Below are 17,794 nucleotides of genomic sequence, written 5' to 3' on the forward strand. Positions count from 1 at the left end.
AAAAGAAAGAGTCATACAGGTTTGGAACAACATGAGGGTGGGAAAATAGGTGATCTACTGTTTCCCTTTAATGTTTCTTCCTTGACTTATTTCATGTCAATTTGTCAATGTTCATTCTTTAGGATGTCAACAATTTAGAAAATCTTAATCTTAAGGCCTGTTCAAACCGGGACCGCCGACGTTTAACGCCTCGTCACTAAACAAAGGGCGCCAATGTGAGTGTGCACACCGACGCGAATAACGCCACGCGTAAAAGCGTAATTTTTTTAAAAACGCCTCGGGTTCGTTTTTTTGGTTTGACGCGCCGCATCAAAAACTATCCGACCAATGAGATTGGCGCTTTTGCTCACATGTCTGGAGCTTCTGAAGTTACAGTAAAACACAACTTGGGGGCGCTCAAACACAAAACAGTCTTGCTGAGCACACATACGTAACGGCGAAGAAGATATACGCCAAGTAGCGTCTACACTGCCGGGAAGAAATAAGACGAGGAAGATGCAAGGCAAGATGATTGTAGAGCTGCTGGTCTCGTTGGTGTCGGAACATAAAGAACTATATGACAAATGTGACAGCGACTACAAAAATCTTGATAAAAGAGAACTGTTATGGAGTGGTATTAAGCGCCATCTAATGTCAGGGAATGAATTTGCATGTTCACTCGGCTCATCGTCAGTGAAAATCGCTTGGGTGTGAACACAAAAAACGTGTTGAAAAACGCGTCAATATTCGTCCCGGTGTGTACGGCCCTTTAATCTGAAATTTGAGGCTAAATTGGTAATTCCTTGTCTATTTATCCTCTAAATTCCCTAATCTTTGAGATTAGGACTTTTTTAAGAAGTTTGTGCTCTCGTAGAGTCACACATTGTTAATTCAAAATTAGCTCATTATCCAGGCTTTTTCCTATGGTCCTTCTGTGTTCCGTGCCTCACATACTTGACATCAGACATACGTTTAGCATCCATCCAAATATGTCTCTAACCAGATGGGTTTAGCACACAGATTTTACTCATACTTCTAACAGACACTCAGTCCATATGTCCATACCAGCTGATACACTCTGACATATTCTTTAATGACACTTTAATGCCTAGGTTTCTGTTGTGTTTAGAGTTTTTTTCAATCGATTTTTCAAAACGAATAATGCAGCAGAAGAAGATTTCTTTTTTAAAATGGTTTAACTATTTCTGTCCATACAATGAAAGTCAATGGGGTCTCAAACAATGCTGATCCCCACTTCCATTTTATGGTCCAAACAGCTCTGATTAATTTTTCTAAATATCTTCTTTTATGATGCATGCAGGTTTGGAAAATCATGAGGGTGAGTAAAATATGACAAATTTCATTTTTGGGGAAACTATTCAGGTTAGTTTGTAGAAATGAATGCAAATGATTGACTAAAGCTGTAAATGGTTATAAAAATGAAGCAGGCAACTATCTGGATGGTCTGAAAAGAAATGACATCGTCTAACCCACTGGGTATCCATTGCAGGCATTGATCCACTGTTTCAAAGATTATTTGAAGAAAACATTTAAGTCTTAATGTCATTGATTTTAGAAGTTCTGACATTTATGAGCTTCGCTCAAAGATTAGTGGGACGAGCTACCCATTTACTTTGAATCGAAGGAGTTGACCCTCATTACAGAAACGTGTCTCTTTTCCTTATAACTGACAGAGCGTTTTACGGTAACATTTCTTTCATCTCTTTCTCTCTCTTCCTTACACACCTGGTCACAAGCACACATCATTATAAAGATGATACACGTCACATAGCGATGTCCTTAGCGCCGGCTGATCTGTCAGTCTCTTCCCGCGGTCTCTGTCGGTGGGGCTGTCGTGTTGTGATAAGCCCTGTGGCATTTTCATCACTGTTCTGGCTGCACAGGCGGCATTTCCATAAGAAAAGACCCGAAAGCCCACAACGCCGGAGACCTCCCCTCAAAGCCTTCGCCTCATGTTCAAAGTTCGGATTAGCAATCTGTCCTCTCAAATCCCTTCAAACTGGCCTGAGCCCGACAGACCCAGATGCATCAAGCATTCAGGAGATAACTGGGGTGTGTGAACAGGGACGAGGGAATGCGGGGTGACGGTGGCTCCACATATCTCTGGAGTCCCTGGCCTATTAGTAGTCATGATGTAGCATAGATGACCCCTGACCCTAAAAAAAACCTTTTACAAAGGTCACTCGCTGTTTGCTGGTCCTGTCGGGTGATACACCCACATAGTCATCAGTGTAAAAATTGGGTTTGTTATCAGTTCTTTCTGTGAAGGTCGCTTTATCACACAGTGTGCATGCATGCTGAAGATGTCATAGGACATCAGAGTCTGAGTAAATGCTATTTTTCATTTTAAAATGACGCTGTGAAGGATAGAAGTGTACTGGTTGTACGGTTGTGTATCTTTGTGTCGATCCAGTCAACATAAAGTTTTTAGTGTACAAAGAAAAAAAAAAAAACTTTGGAAAATATGGAAATAAGGTGTGACTTAAAAACAATATAATTCATGTACCAACTGTGTGTTTATCTCTCCCCACTTTGTTTCAATCACTTCATTCATTTTCATATTAAATATGCCATCTACCCTAATTAAGGTCTTTCATTAATTTAATTTTATTAAGTGGCTGAGCTTCTCTTGATCCCTCTTTCAATCTCTTTCGAGCAGAAATCTCTGGTGTGTGGTTGATTTTGCTGTTGTTTTTTTCAATATGGAGCAAAGTTTAATCAGCATCACTGCATAAAATAAGACATACAAATATTTTCAAATCAAGCTCTCGGCTCAGATATTCCTAAGATTGGCAAACACTCTCTTCAGGTGAGAGTGGTATTATTTAAATACTGGCTTTCATTGAAACAGTATGTAGCGAGAATGATGCGGAGTGCTAATTTCACTCACACTAGGATGCTGAGGCTAATCAGATCTACTCTTTTATGTCAAATACTACATTTTGCTTTAGATTAAATTCATGAACCATATCACACTTTACTCAAACATGACAGGGGATTTAATCTGTATTGGAGAGGTTTAACATGCTGTCTTTGTAATTGGAACTGAATAGGCAAAGTATATTGTTGCTATTATCATATTTCATGCTATTTCCCCTTCCAATATATGAATGATTTAGAACACTCTTACTCAGTCATTATAATTCAGCCTTTATGCAAAAAAAAAAAAAAAAAGAAAAAAAAAATTATATATATAATATAATATAATTTTTTTTTTCTTTTTTTTTTTTTTTTGCATAAAGAAGACATTAAGCTGTGTTAATTTTTAATGTTTTCTATAGAAAATAGTTTGTATTTAAATGAGAAAAAGTGATGCTGGTAGAAGATGTAATTGTCAGGTTTTGAGCGTGATAATTTTTCTATTTGTAAAAATGATGCCCTAATTATAGCTTTGAATAGTTGGCTCATTAAATTTGTGTAATCCAAGATTCCATTAACATGGAGCTTAATTCAGTGTAGTTAAAATTCTGAATTAAATATTGACCTAATTAAATAGACAGTGATTAATTGGAAGGAGACATTTTGCGTTCAGACACCATCCTTTGGGATGTCATTGTGACTAAGAGTTACGGGAATAGATATTACTTGGTAAAAAATATTTAGTACACTGTTCAGAGACTATTTGATGGACCTGGACCTGGAGAAATTGTAATATGGCAGCTGTATAAAAGGAAAGGTAACACTTTATTTTACTGTGTCCTTGTTACATATGTTACATGTACTTACTATAGTAATAACAGTAAATTATGCAAAATTACATGCAACTAACCCTCAACCAAATCCTACCCTAACCCTATAGTAAGTGCATGTAGTTGCTTAATATTAGTCAGTACTTAAATATATAATTACACTGTAACAATAACACCTTAAAATAAAAGCGAATTTAAAGAGCCAATTAACTTTTTAATAGAAAATGGCATTGTTTTAAACTATTGGAAATGTAATTGTTTCTCTATTCAAGTTGGAGCTGTACTTGTGTGCCTATTGGATGCACTGTAAAAAAAAAAAAAAATCTCTGGAGTGATTTACTCCAACTCTGAGCGAACTCTCTGCTCCTCACCACGGGGCTTCTCAGGTGCTGCGAGCAAATCACTCCGCCCAAGTAGCAGTGCTTCGCCTTCTGAGAATATAGTTCCCAGTATGTATATGGTTAGAAGATGGCTGTGTCTCATGTGACCTTGTTATCTGTACACGCTGTGACTATACAAATCACAAAATGTTGCCGTTATTTTGTCACTTATTGGGAGCAGTATGCTAGCTCGAGCTGTTTACCCCCAGTCTTTGTGCTAAGCTATAGCGGTGGGTGCATCAGACAGAGTTACGGTCCCAAAAAGTCTGCGTGTTCCATTAAGTCAGTGTGTTACTTGCTGTTTCTTTGCAATTGTTTGTCAAATTTACTTGCAATTTCTGAGTGAAAATCGTGTGGCCACCAAGTGGACTGACTTGCTTTTAAAGGGCTTTAGTATCATTCTCACTGCACCATGGGGTGAAGTAGAGTGTTCATCAGCTAGATTGCATTGGAAAGTAATATGGCTTCTGGCGTTTTTCCAAACCACATTTGCACCCATTGTGTACTGCAGCCAGAGAGTGCAATGCTAATATCTTATCAGTCTGAGCGTATCTTTAGTACACTTGCCTGTGAGCTCTAATGAGCCCTAATGTTTCAACAGCGTCTAATGGAGGACAAATGCACTCACTGTTTCAGAATTAGCACAGAATCACAGACCGCACTCCACCTCGCCACTGCTACAGGGATTCATTAGCCAGGGTAAATATTAACTCCTCTCTGCATTTGCCAAATAGCCAGTGCTGAGACAAGTAGGCCTAATTGATGCTGCTTGTCCAAAACTGGGATAAATGTAGAATATTTTTGTCATGATCCCTATTATTTATTTTGTTATTAAATAAAATGTCTTCATGATGGCTGCAGAGAGAGCAATCAGCTCAGGCCCGGTTCTACGGTGGTGCTAGAGGGTGTTAAGCGCCCTCAGACAAAAGCAAGAGCACCCTAAGTTGAGGCGGTAAAAATATATTAGCAAAACAGATTTGGCAAATGCTCCAGTGCGTATTTGTGTTTGCGCTCAGGAGAGCTTCAAAGGTTTCTATTTACATTTTACATTTAGTTATTTAGCAGACGCTTTTGTCCAAAGCGACGTACAAATTAGGACTAAATTAAGCGAGTCATCGTGAAGAGGCAAAAACAACGCAAGTGCTCAAAATACGAAGGTCAGGCATTGTTCAGAGTAGCATAAGCCCGATGAGCGAGGATTAAAAGTGCTCAAGGAAGAGATGGGTTTTCAGCTGTTTTTTTGAATGTTGTCAGGGATTCTGCATTCTGGATGAGGGTGGGGAGAGCATTCCACCAGCATGGAACTGTGAATGAGAATGTTCTGGAAAGTGATTTTGTGGCTCTCTGTGATGGAACCACGAGACGTCGCTCGTTGACCGATCGTAGGCTTCTGGTAGGGATGTAGGCTCTTAGGAGTGAGTGAAAGTAGGAGGGAGCTGAGCCTGTGATAGATCTGTAAGCAAGCGTCAATGCCTTGAACTTGATGCGAGCAGCGAGTGGTAGCCAGCGCAGAGAGATGAACAGAGGAGTGACATGGCTCCTTTTTGGCTCGTTGAAGACAAGACGAGCTGCAGCGTTCTGAATCATTTGTAGAGGTTTAGTTGCACATGATGGAAGTCCAGCCAGAAGAGCATTGCAGTAGTCAAGCCTAGAAATTACCAGGGCCTGGACGAGAAGTTGTGTTGCATGCTCAGTTAGAAAAGGCCTGATCTTCCTGATGTTGTGCAGTGCAACCCTGCATGATTGAGCTGTCTTTGAAATGTGATCTATTTACAATGTGTTTTTGCAGCATTGAGCATTGTAGCCAATCACAGACATGTCTGTTGATTACTTGAACTCAATGGCCAATCAGAGGTGTTTAGTCAGATGCCGCTCAACACCGCTCAAAATGCCGGAGTTTGTTCAGTGCTAAGTTTTGCAAGCTCATCACATTGTAATAAGCTGCTAAGAGGACCAATGGCCAAGTACACCAAAGTACTAAGTACACACTACTGGTCAAACTTTTGGAGGGAAGGATCATGTGACACTGAAGACACATTAAGTAATAGACTTGAGTCAGTTTATACACCATATTGAATTTAATGTGGATGAAAACGAGGCTGTGTATTTGAGTTTTTGTCTACTGAACTTTTTTTTTTTTTTCGTTATTATACAACAGTACAATCAATTGAATGCACTGTACTATTCCTCACAGACTCGTTTTCATTCCTGTCAAAACTTAAATATGGTGCTACCCTGATTAAGGTCTAGCTTTGCTATCACAGGAATAAATTACATTTTACAATATATTAAAATATAAAACAGTTATTTTTAAATGTAATTATGCATTTCATGGAGTAAATTTTTCCTTTAAGTATTAATGGTTACGCTCTCTCTTTCAGCACTATCCCATTTAAAACTAGTCTTTTCGTTTATCCATACTCTTTTGACAGGTAGGAGAGTGAACTTGCCAATCAAGACTAGCGTTCTTCTAAGGTTCCTTTCCCTGCCGCTTTTCTCCTCCAGTATGGACCTATTGAATCCATCACTCGGGAGACAATAGGACAATGGTAGCCAAGCTCTTGATGGGCGTTAGAGGGGGGAGGTACTGAGAGTTTTGGGGGTGCGGTGAGAGCCCCGTCACTCTTTGAGCTCTCGAATAAGAAACAGAGTTCACAGCGGCGTGAATGCAGGGCCATCCTTCCTCTGTGGCGGTGGTATAGGTGGAAGTCTGGTGGGTATTGTTGTCATTGTCCCCAGGTTAAGCTGGTTTCTGCAACACAGAGGCGGCGCTGGGTTTTCAACAAGTGCACTGGAGTGTAAAACTGCACCAGGTTTATGGAGGATTGTTTTAAAGTAGGATTCAGGATGCAAGGAGAGAGGATATACATATATGTGTGTGGGGGGTGGGGTGCTGTGGGGTGGGGTGGGGGGCCTGATCCACCTCTTCAAAAAAGGATTAAGTTGCATTTTCCAGCCTCAGTAACATTTTATAATGGGGTTTGTCTCAGTTCCACGGGATCGTTTATTAGCTCTGTGTCTCCCTCAATTTCTCGTGTTGAAAATCTAATTTCCATTGAAGCCTTAAATGATTGTAGTTTGTATTAAGCATTCAACGTAAAGGTTTTTCTGGTTAATGCTGTGATTTATTAACTAGTTTTACTTAAAGACACAAAATTTACATTGAACATCAAGCAGAAACCAAAAACTATAAGTAAAACAAAATATTGCTACATTATTTATTGTAAAGTTATGCATGCTTGGTTTATTCATTTAATTAATTATTGTCATCACCTCACAGTGAGACTATATTTAACAATGTTTCTTTCTTTTAAACTCATCTCACTTTTAGTTTTTAACTCAGGAAATGGATTATCATAAAGCGTGCCAACATCTGTACCTTAGTAAAATGTTCTTTAAATAAAAAAAAAATGGCCTGAGCTTGCATCTATTTAGCATCTTTTAATTATTATTATGCATTTTTGTGTGTGTGTGTGTGTATGTGTGTGTGTTAATTTCTGAATCTTCTGAATGAAACTGGAACCTGGATCCACAGATGCTTTAAATTGAATGAATTTTACAGTTCAGATGTAAGACTTTCAAAAAGTTATTCAAGGACCGAATACTTCCCTTTTGCACTGAAATCCACTTGCTAGTGCAGGTGGCGTGTTTTATTTTTTGCCCTGACTTTCAGTTCTCTGAGAGCGACTTATTGTTCCTGTTTCTCATCGTACCAAGTTTCCAGCATTTTAATGAACGTGTCATAGTGTGCCATTGTTACAACTGATGCAGTTCCAAGCAGGAATGTGGACGCGTATCCTATGTGATCCGGACTGCTGCTGTTTCCTGTGGCTAATGGTAATGACCGTTAGCATCCAACACACACATTGCGCAAATAGTTCATAGGTGCTTCAACCGCTGCAGACATCTGTTACCTCTCAGTGAGGTCTAATTTAGCTCTGCTTCTAGGAGGTCAGTGAGCAGCGAGGGGGAAGTTGCGGTTCTAGATCCATTTTGAAATATTAATGCAACATCCCAGTGAAACAAAAGTGTATTGCGCACCAGACCACAATGGACAGTGTGTTGGAGAGAGTCAGCAAGCTCGATGATGTTTGATTTATGACATACAAAAGAACTCATTCATTCTGTTTCACGAAGAGAGGTGCAGACCAGACTTGAATGGAAATAGGTTATAAAAAACAGTTATTGAAGCACATTAGCCAAAGAATAAATCCATTAGCACCAATCAATCCTCCATTATCTTCTTTATTCTTGTAATTGGGCCGGCAAAGGGTCCTGACGGCTTCTGTGACTGACGATAGTAAATTTCATTGTGTCCGTGTAGCCCTCGCCCTGCAATAACCAGTGCAGTGAAAGCCTGGTTACTTCACACCAGGTCCAGGCCGGAAGAATGGGCCTTTCTTCCTCCAGAATTGGGTATCAGGCCGTTTGTTCTCTTTTCTCACTGTTGCCAGCTGTAATGAAGGGCTGAGGTTTGCAGTGCACAAGTAGGCCAATGGGAAGCCCTCCTCTTCACCATATGAAGGTAATTCTCTCTTTCGGAAGGGCTCTATTGAAATGAATCGGCCTCCTCCTTCCTCTTCTCTGCCTCTGAATCTTTTCTTCATAAAGTCTTTGAGACAATGCGTTTTTACAGCAAGTCATTACTCAGTTAATGAGTAACTCGAATGGACCTTAAAAAGAGATTTAGCTCATTGTTCAGTGTTGTACAATGGAAAGTTAGCTCAATCTCAAGAGGCCGTCTAAGATTACAGTATAAGAACACTCAAAGAAAAGGATTCCTTTCTCTTTTCAAGAGTCTTTCATTAACATTTGAATGTCTTCATTCTTAAATGAAGTTCTATACATTTTACTCAATGTGAGATCCTTTTAGAAGATTAATCTAAACGTTTTTCAACCATAAACAATTGGCCTTTCTGAGATCTTTTGCGTAAATGTGCTGAAAATAATGTTATAATATTAACTAAAAACTAATAAGTTAATGGCCAGCTAGGAAAGGGAATCTGCACCCATCCATCTAAATGTGAGTTGTTGATTTTGTTTTTGATTTCTTTGTTTGGTTCATGCAACACATTTGTAATACATTTTTAGCCTTTAGCCATATACCTAACAAAACTCTTCATTATTTATAGAAACTATGCATATGCTGTTATATTAGTCAGAATCCTGAAGTGCAAATTACAATTTTCATAATGCCTTTAGATGTCTACTCTGATTGCATTTTTTTCTGTAGTGTTATGATGTGTTTATTATAATTTATTGTGATTATGTAATTATTATTATTAATGTACACTCTTGCCACAAATAAAGCCCAACTTGTTCCTGAAAAGCACTGCAGGTTTTACACTGTCCCCAGACAGGTCATGCAGTGAAAGTGGCTGTAATTACAGGGAGAGCTCATTACTTTATAGTCATTATCAAGGGGTCATGACACCTCAGTTGAGGGAAGAACAGCTGGTAGCCAGTGCTGAGGTCCAGCCCAGAGCTGCTCAAATGACCCACAGTCCACCTGCCTTCTGGAGACCATCTCCATCCCATCAGGAAGACCCCACAGACAAACACAGAGCGAACAAAGCTTCCCCCATGGCTACAGCAAGCTGTTATGAATCAGGGAGAGGACAACTTCATAAACAGGAGCATTAGCATATAAAGAGGGGGGAAATGCCAGTTCATCAGACCCCCTGGCACTCTTAAATGGCCGATAAGGGCTCGCCAGCGTCCCAGAGCACAATCAACGCAGAGAGGAAGAGAAAGTGTGTGTAAGGATGTCACCTGGGTCTCATGGCCTCAGGCAGAGGAGAGTCCTTGTCGTTATCTGATGGATTGTGTTTGTGTGTGCGTTGGGAGCTTTGATTCAGTGTCCTTTCATTACTTTTTTTGTCCTGAGCGCATGTGGTGGAAGACAAAACTTGTAGTCCATTATCACATCTATAAAGACAGCCTTCATGCTTTCAATGTGGAACTAGGCAAAGCTAGACAGACTTTCTTCTCAAATATTATAAACAGAAACATAAATAACACACACACTCTTTTTGCTACTGTAGAGAGTCTAACAAACCCTCCAAGATTCCCAGTGAAATGCTCTCAGACAGCAAATGCAGTGAGTTTGCTTCCTTCTTCTCTGAGAAAATAAATAATTTCAGAAAGGCGATCAGCATATGCCTCGTGTGGCACTGAGGTAAGACAGATCAGACCACATCCTCAGGAAGTTACTATGTCTGATTTCGAAGAAATTAATGGTAAAATTTTGGAAGAAACAGTACCGCACCTTAAAACATCAGCCTGCGCTCTTGACACACTCACCACCTGCTTTTTCAAAAGTGTGTTAAACTGCTTAGAAACAGATCTCCTAAAAAGTGGTAAACTCCTCACTTCTCTCTAGGACTTTTCCAAAGTCCCTTAAAACTGCAGTTGTCAAGCCCCTCCTGAAAAAGAGCAATCTGGATAGCAACATATTGAGCAATTACAGACCAATCTCAAATCTTCCTTTCATAAGCAAGATCATTGAAAAAGTTGTCTTCAATCAGCTGAACAACTTCCTAACCTCAAATGGATACCTTGACAATTTTCATTCTGGTTTCCGACCACATCACAGCACAGAGACAGCGCACATAAAGATAAAAAACGACATTCGGTTAAATAGTAATACAGGCAAAACATCAATTCTAGTACTACTCGACCTCAGTGCTGCATTTGACACTGTCGATCATAACATACTTCTTGACAGGCTGGAAAACTGGGTCGTGCTTTCTGGGATAGTCCTAAAATGGTTCAGGTCATACTTAGGAGGGAGAGGTTATTATGTGAGTATAGGAGACCATAAGTCTGAGTGGACATCCACGACATGCGGAGTCCCTCAAGGCTCAATTCTTGCGCCACTCCTGTTCAACCTATACATGCTAAAAAACTGCTTACCACAGCTATGCAGACGACACACAGATCTACTTAGCCCTATCGCCTAACGATTACAACCCCATTGACTCCATGTGCCAATGCATTGATGAAGTCAACAGTTGGATGTGGCAAAACTTTCTTCGGAAACAAAGACAAAACTGATGTCATTGCGTTTGGAAACAAAGATGAAGTTCTCAAGGTGAACGCATACCTTGACGCTAGGGGTCAAACAACTAAAAATCAAGTCAGGAATCTCGGTGTGATTCTGGAGTCATGTCAAAGCAATAACTAAATCAACATACTATCATCTCAAAAATATTGCAAGAATTAGATGCTTTGTTTCCAGACAAGACTTAGAAAACTTTGTTCATGCTTTCATCACCAGCAGGGTGGATGATTGTAATGGACTCCTCTCTGGCCTTCCCAAAAAGACCATAAGACAGTTGCAGCTCATACAGAACGCTGCCGCCAGGATTCTGAGCAGAACCAGAAAATATGAACATATCACACCAGTCCTCAGGTCTTTACAATGGCTCCCAGTTACATTTAGGATTGATTTTAAAGTATTATTACTGGTATATAAATCACTCAATGGCCTAGGACCTCAAAAGAACACCACAGAAACAGTACAATCCACATGGGAAAATCTCAAACTGTTTATTTAGAGATTAATTGAATTTTTCCATTTTGTGTGTATGTATATGGCATATTTTGTGTGTATATGCACATTTGGTGATGGATGTATAGATGGAAAGATAGAGATATGGATATGGATCAATACATAGAGATATAGATATAGTGATTAACAGCCCTATTATAAACACAACATCTGAAATCTGTCCAGTTCCAAATAAGTGATTTGCAATGAGCTCCTCATGCCATATAAAGGTCACTAAACATGTAATGGATGGCCTATCAATAGATCAATCCTATTACATCATCAGTTTAAACTCAATGGGATATTTGAAGTCAATGAGATGTTGCCAGATTGACAGTGAGTTCATATGAATACAGTCAATAGTATAGGTTACACATTAACAAGACCGTTCTTCAAGCGATTCTGGATGAGTCGAGGGAGTGAATGAACCATCCGCACAGCTCCAGGTGCTCAATCAAATGTGCTTTTAACGATGTGAGGTCTTCCTGCTGTCCTTGAGTTTACAGACCCACTTATTTCTCTACGGTTCATGACCCTGATAATATCAGTCATCAGCTCCTCACCGCACGGAATGACTCGTCTGAAAGCCTGTAGAACCCTGTAGTGTGATTTAAACCCCAGGACAATCTCCAGAGATATTCATTCTGCATGCCAGACACTCTCCCTGCCAGCTGTCTCCAGCGGCTTGCCTCTTCTGTTACATCCCGTTAAGAAGAGCGATAGTGTTCTTCGTCAATTCCAATTCCTCCTCCTCCTCCTTCGGTTCGTCAATGTTTCTCTGTTGCTGCACACAACTGCTGGTCTCTGATGGAGAGCCACACTGATGGGCCGCTAACTGCACTTGCTAAGTTACTGCACTGACAGATGGGAGGTGTGTACGTTTATTTGTTTGCTGTAACGATTCATAAAATTTAGTTGTTAAATGTGTGTTTACTAAAGTAAGTGTTTGTACATAGCAACTCTGTATATATTTATATATGTATATATATATATATATATATATATATATATATATATAAATAAATTTTCCCAGATGTTCTTTTATGTAAAGTAGCTGTTAAGAAGTAGCAGTTAAATGAATAGCATACAATGTTTACCTTGCAGCATAATTATGAAAATGAAAAGCATTTTCACTAATTTCAGCCTATTAACCCCCTGCTAAATTTCATGAATTTATTATAGTATTTAGCATGTTGTCTAGTCGTTACATATGCATTACAAGCCTGTTTCATGAGAATAGTAGTTCATGCTTTTTTGTGTACGCAAATAATTGTTTATAAAAAGCAGAACACATTTACCTTTGATTATACTGAAAATGAAAAGCATTTGCACTAATTTCTGCCTTTTTATCCCCCTCGCTGACGTTAACAGATTACTGAGTTTTATTATTAGTTGTAGTGTCGTCTGGTCATTAAATTTACATTACAAATTCATTCTGTATGAGAGTAATTTAGTTCTTGCTTATTTGTGTACTCTAGCGTTTATGCATAGCAACACATTAATCTTGCGTCGTAAAGCATTAAATATGAAAATGAAAAAGCATTTGCACCAATTTATTGGCTTTTACCCCCCTGCTAACTTTAACAGATGATTTAATTTTATTATAAATTGTTGTGTGTTGTCTGGTCATTAAATTTACATTAAAATAATTAAAAGTCCTTCTGGAGACAATATACAATTGTATGTATGCCTTCCTCTGAATAGCATGGGAAGTAACATCCTATTTGCACCTGAGTCCACCCTTGGGCTGATCTGTTATCAATTATCTCTTCCCAAGTTCTTCTATCCTCCTCCTATCATGGGTGCTCGGCCAAACATCCTTGTCTTTTGATTAACGCCTCTCGTTCTTTTCATGCCCTCTCTTTCATCCCCCACTTCATAGTTAAACATTTCCCTCTGGTGCCATGTGGTTGTTTCCTTCCTGTAGTAATCGGCTTCATCCAGTGCATAGATTTCAGAGCCCAGGACTTGTTCTACAACTCTTTTAAGTTTTTTTTTCTGCTCCTTTAAATTCAATTGTACACTTTGTCCGCAAGATGTTTTTTACTCTTTCAATATGCCTCAGAAAAGAAAAAAAATGAGGCACTTAATGTTCATTGTAAAATAAACAAAATGTTAACATATTTGCATCTCAAAATCTGGATAGACATTTGTATCGACAAACCGTTTGTAGCGTAGCTATGCAATGAGAAATTGTGCCATTTAAAATATAAATGGTGCAAATAAACACATTGCTCATTTATAAACCCACTCTGCTCTTCTCACATCTCTCTTCATGTTCTATTCCTTTATATGGCTTTCTTCCCTCCATTTTACTTGACCTGTACTTTAGGTTTAGAGCGCGAGCGGGAACCAGCACAGATGGCTCAGCACTTGTTGGGCTGACCGCTCCGACCCCAGATGCTGTCCAGATGCGGGTCAGTGCTTGGGTGCAGGGTTCTGTGCATGTGAGTTATAGCTCAGCGTTATGAACTGAAACCGAACGGGCCAAACCGAGACTCCATATAACAGACTGAACTATATGGCATGACATTGCTGGAGGATTGAATTGCAAGTTCCTTTCCTTGCCCTGACCAGTGGGGGATATATACTGACCAAAAACTGGACAGAAATACATAGAAAGAAAACCGCAGGGGAGCAAGTTGCCAATATTCTGGCACTCAAAACATCAACTGCTCTCAGAGTAATATAATTAAGCTCTAATGTTGTTTACCAGACACATAATGGCTATTTGATGTCTAACCCACTTAAAAAAGGGAAAGGTTCTCTTGATAGTAGAATAATCAATATTATCAAAATGTAATTGGAAACGGTCATGAATGTAATAAGCAATTTCATTTGATTTATTCAATCGACTGGCACTTTTATCCAAAGCGGCTTAGAATACATTCAGGATGAGTTTTATCAGTGCGAGTGTTTCATGGAAATTGAATAGTGACATTAATTGAAAATTCCTACTTAAATTGATTGTTGATTACCACAAAAATCATGTCGACTCATTTTCGTTTTCTTAAAAATAATCGTTTTCTTAAAAATAATAATAAAATTGAAAAAAATCAATGAGGCACTTACAATGGAAGTGAATAAGGTCAATTTTGGGATGTGAAGCATATAATTTTATACAAGCATTTTAATTATTCTGTTAAAACGTGTAGTACTACTTGTAGTATTTGAGGTCTAAACCTGTTTAAACAGTCATTTATAAAGTTAAAGAAAATAGTCAGTGATGGGAACACAGTTGGATGCAAGTGATTTTTTCCATACTAAAATCATATTAACATGCATATTTACTTTACATCTTGTCACTGGAATCTTGATTTATTTTTGCTGCTCTTTAAAAAAAGAAAATTAGGTACAAGTAATTTAATACTTTTTGTTGTAATCAATATGATGCCAGAAATGCTGTAGATTGAGCTTAATTTTATACTGAATCCGGAATATTAATTTCATGCTGCTTTCATGCAACACCAAATGTTGTTTATGCCTGAAGCGAACAAGTATTTTATTAAACAATTTCAGAAGGGTTGCTTTATGTGCTCTTACTGTTAATTCTAGATTGTGAATACGGCCAGCCACGGGCCTAAAAGTCCTATCCGTCCGGCCCGCAGGAGAAGTGCTCGGTGTTCATGTTGTTCCTGTATAATTTGACGGCCGGGTTTGAATGGTCCCTGAGAGCTGTTCCGCCTGCACTAACAGAAATAAAAGCTCTTTAATGGCTGACTGTATCGTTTACCCTCATGAACCTGACACAACCTCCTTCATTCTTGTAGCAAGTGCAGTAAAACCCAATGAAGCAGGGAAATATGTTTACCATATGGCCTTTGATTGTTAGAGAAAAAAACTGAGCTGGGGTCAGAGGGCAGAGAAAGGACACACAGAATTCTCCAAGAACCGCCCTGAAGTGTGAGAATACCGACAGTGTGAACATTATCCAGACATAGGAGTGTAAAGTGTGTGTTTGTGTGTGTAAATGTTGGCTTTGGACATTGACCTTTACCTTTTAAGGTAGATACCACAGAGCTAAATTGTTTAAAGGAATTGGTCACACTTTAGATTTAGGTTTCATTTTTCCGTATAATTAGTAACATAAAACCTAATACATATAGTGTGGAGAATTACTTGATATTTTATAAAAATAGTATTTAATATTTTACTATTTACTTTTATAATTTACTATTTACTTTTATATTTTACTATTTTAATTTGTAATTATATGAAAATGCAATCCATGTTACAGACACAAATGTGCTTTGTCTTAAGTCTATGCTATACACTTGTTTTTTGGTACATTTGAAGTGTTTGTTGGCATCTGTGTTGTGATTACCCCCCTCACGCAGAGTGTTCAGTGCTGGCAGTATCAGTATATGATGAATAGGAGGTATCGTGGTCCGATTACTGCATTAATCTCTGCTGCTGCGATTGCTCTCTGCGGCTTCTAGATTAATGGTGATTGGCTTTTTCAGGGCCATAAGAGCTCAAACTGTGGTATGATAATTAGGTTTACTAATCATGCTTGCATTAACCCTGACCTTTCACCTCCTCCTTTTCTTTTTATCTCCCTTTCTTTCTCTCTCTCTCTCCCACATCATCTTCCCATTGAGTCTGAACCTGTCATTTTTCTTATCCAAGTCCTTAGTACTGTTTTTTCAAATGAAAATTATCATAATTATTTGCGCATATGGGCATTTAATGCCATGAATAAATCAGAGAGATATCTTTTAGGAGGCCTGTGGATATGAAAAAGTCATTTAATTTCTAAGTCATTTCTGCAGGGCTTTTTATAATAAATTACAGTATAGAACAATGCAGTTGAATTGAAGTTCACTGAGTTGACCAGTTGGGGGCAGTGCACCTTATGTTCTCAATTGGAGACCCCCAAAATGTATTCTTAGCAAGTATTATTGTCTGATATAAAAAAAAAAAAAAAAAAAAAAAACAAACAAACAATTGTTGTTGTGTATTTTCAGTACAGAAAAAGAGAAAGAAAAAATCTTCTAGGGTAGGAAAATACACTTTTATTGAAGATACAATATTTAAGATGCAATATATGAAAACAAGTTTTTGGCTTTTTATGCGGTGTTACTTCTCAAGTAAATGTATCTTATGGATTTTTAGAAACAAGTATTCATTTGTTTTATTTATTTAAAGTACAACCTTTTATTTACCATAAAACAGGCCTAGCAGTGATTATTTAAAAACGGTCAGTCATGTATTTCATTACTTCCGTTTTTGGATGTTTGTTGCAAAGACTCACCCAATAATCATATGAAGATGGGCTTCCAATCGGGTACAAAAATGCTTGTTACATGTTTGTTACATGTCTGTTGATGATCACGCAATGTTCCAAATCTTGTGAAATATTTTGAATATCTGAATGTTTTCAAGATGATCTCTTGTGTGTGACTATTAATTCAATCGTCCTCATGATACCCTTGTGTTTTGTCTCTGGTTGGTTGTAATTTTGCTGGCATGGCTCCAGTGTGATTTGCTCCATATGGCAGTGTGAGATTCCTATCTCTCCCGGCTCAATGCGGCTTGCTTTGAAATCCAAGAGCAATAGTGGAGGTATGTTTTGGCCTAATTCAGTGGCGTGTGCCCAACGGCGTGTGTTTTCAGGCTGGCATTATTCACACCTCAGAGAACAATGTATAAGGGCAGAGACTCCGACCCACAATCCTTCACTCGCAGAAAACAAGATATATAATGGAGATGCTGGGCTTTTGGTACAGTATATGTGAGTATGTGGTCATAAATCATAAAATGTTGTTGCAAGGAACAAAATAGTTCACATTATTTTTCACATTAAAGTTGTATTTATCCTCGGGCAGTTTTACATAATAAAAATAAATGTAGGCCTGAATGAAAATTCTATAATCATTTTTTTTGTTCGTTTTTAGCTATAGTTTTAGTTTTAGATGATGTGCTGAGCATCAGAATGGGGAAGAAAGGTGATTGAAGTGACTATGAATGTGGCATAGTTGTTGGTGCCAGAAGGGCTGGTCTGAGTATTTCAGAAACTGCTTATCTACTGGGATTTTTATGATTTTTATGCAGAGAGTGGCAGTTCTGTGGGTGAAAATGCCTTATTGATGCCAGAGGTCAGAGGAGAATGGCTCGACTGGTTCGAGCTGATAGAAAAGCAAAAGTATATCTCAAATATCAAATGGTTACAA

Source organism: Squalius cephalus (assembly GCF_949319135.1).
Source record: "Squalius cephalus genome assembly, chromosome: 19".
Lineage (NCBI taxonomy): Eukaryota > Metazoa > Chordata > Actinopteri > Cypriniformes > Leuciscidae > Squalius > Squalius cephalus.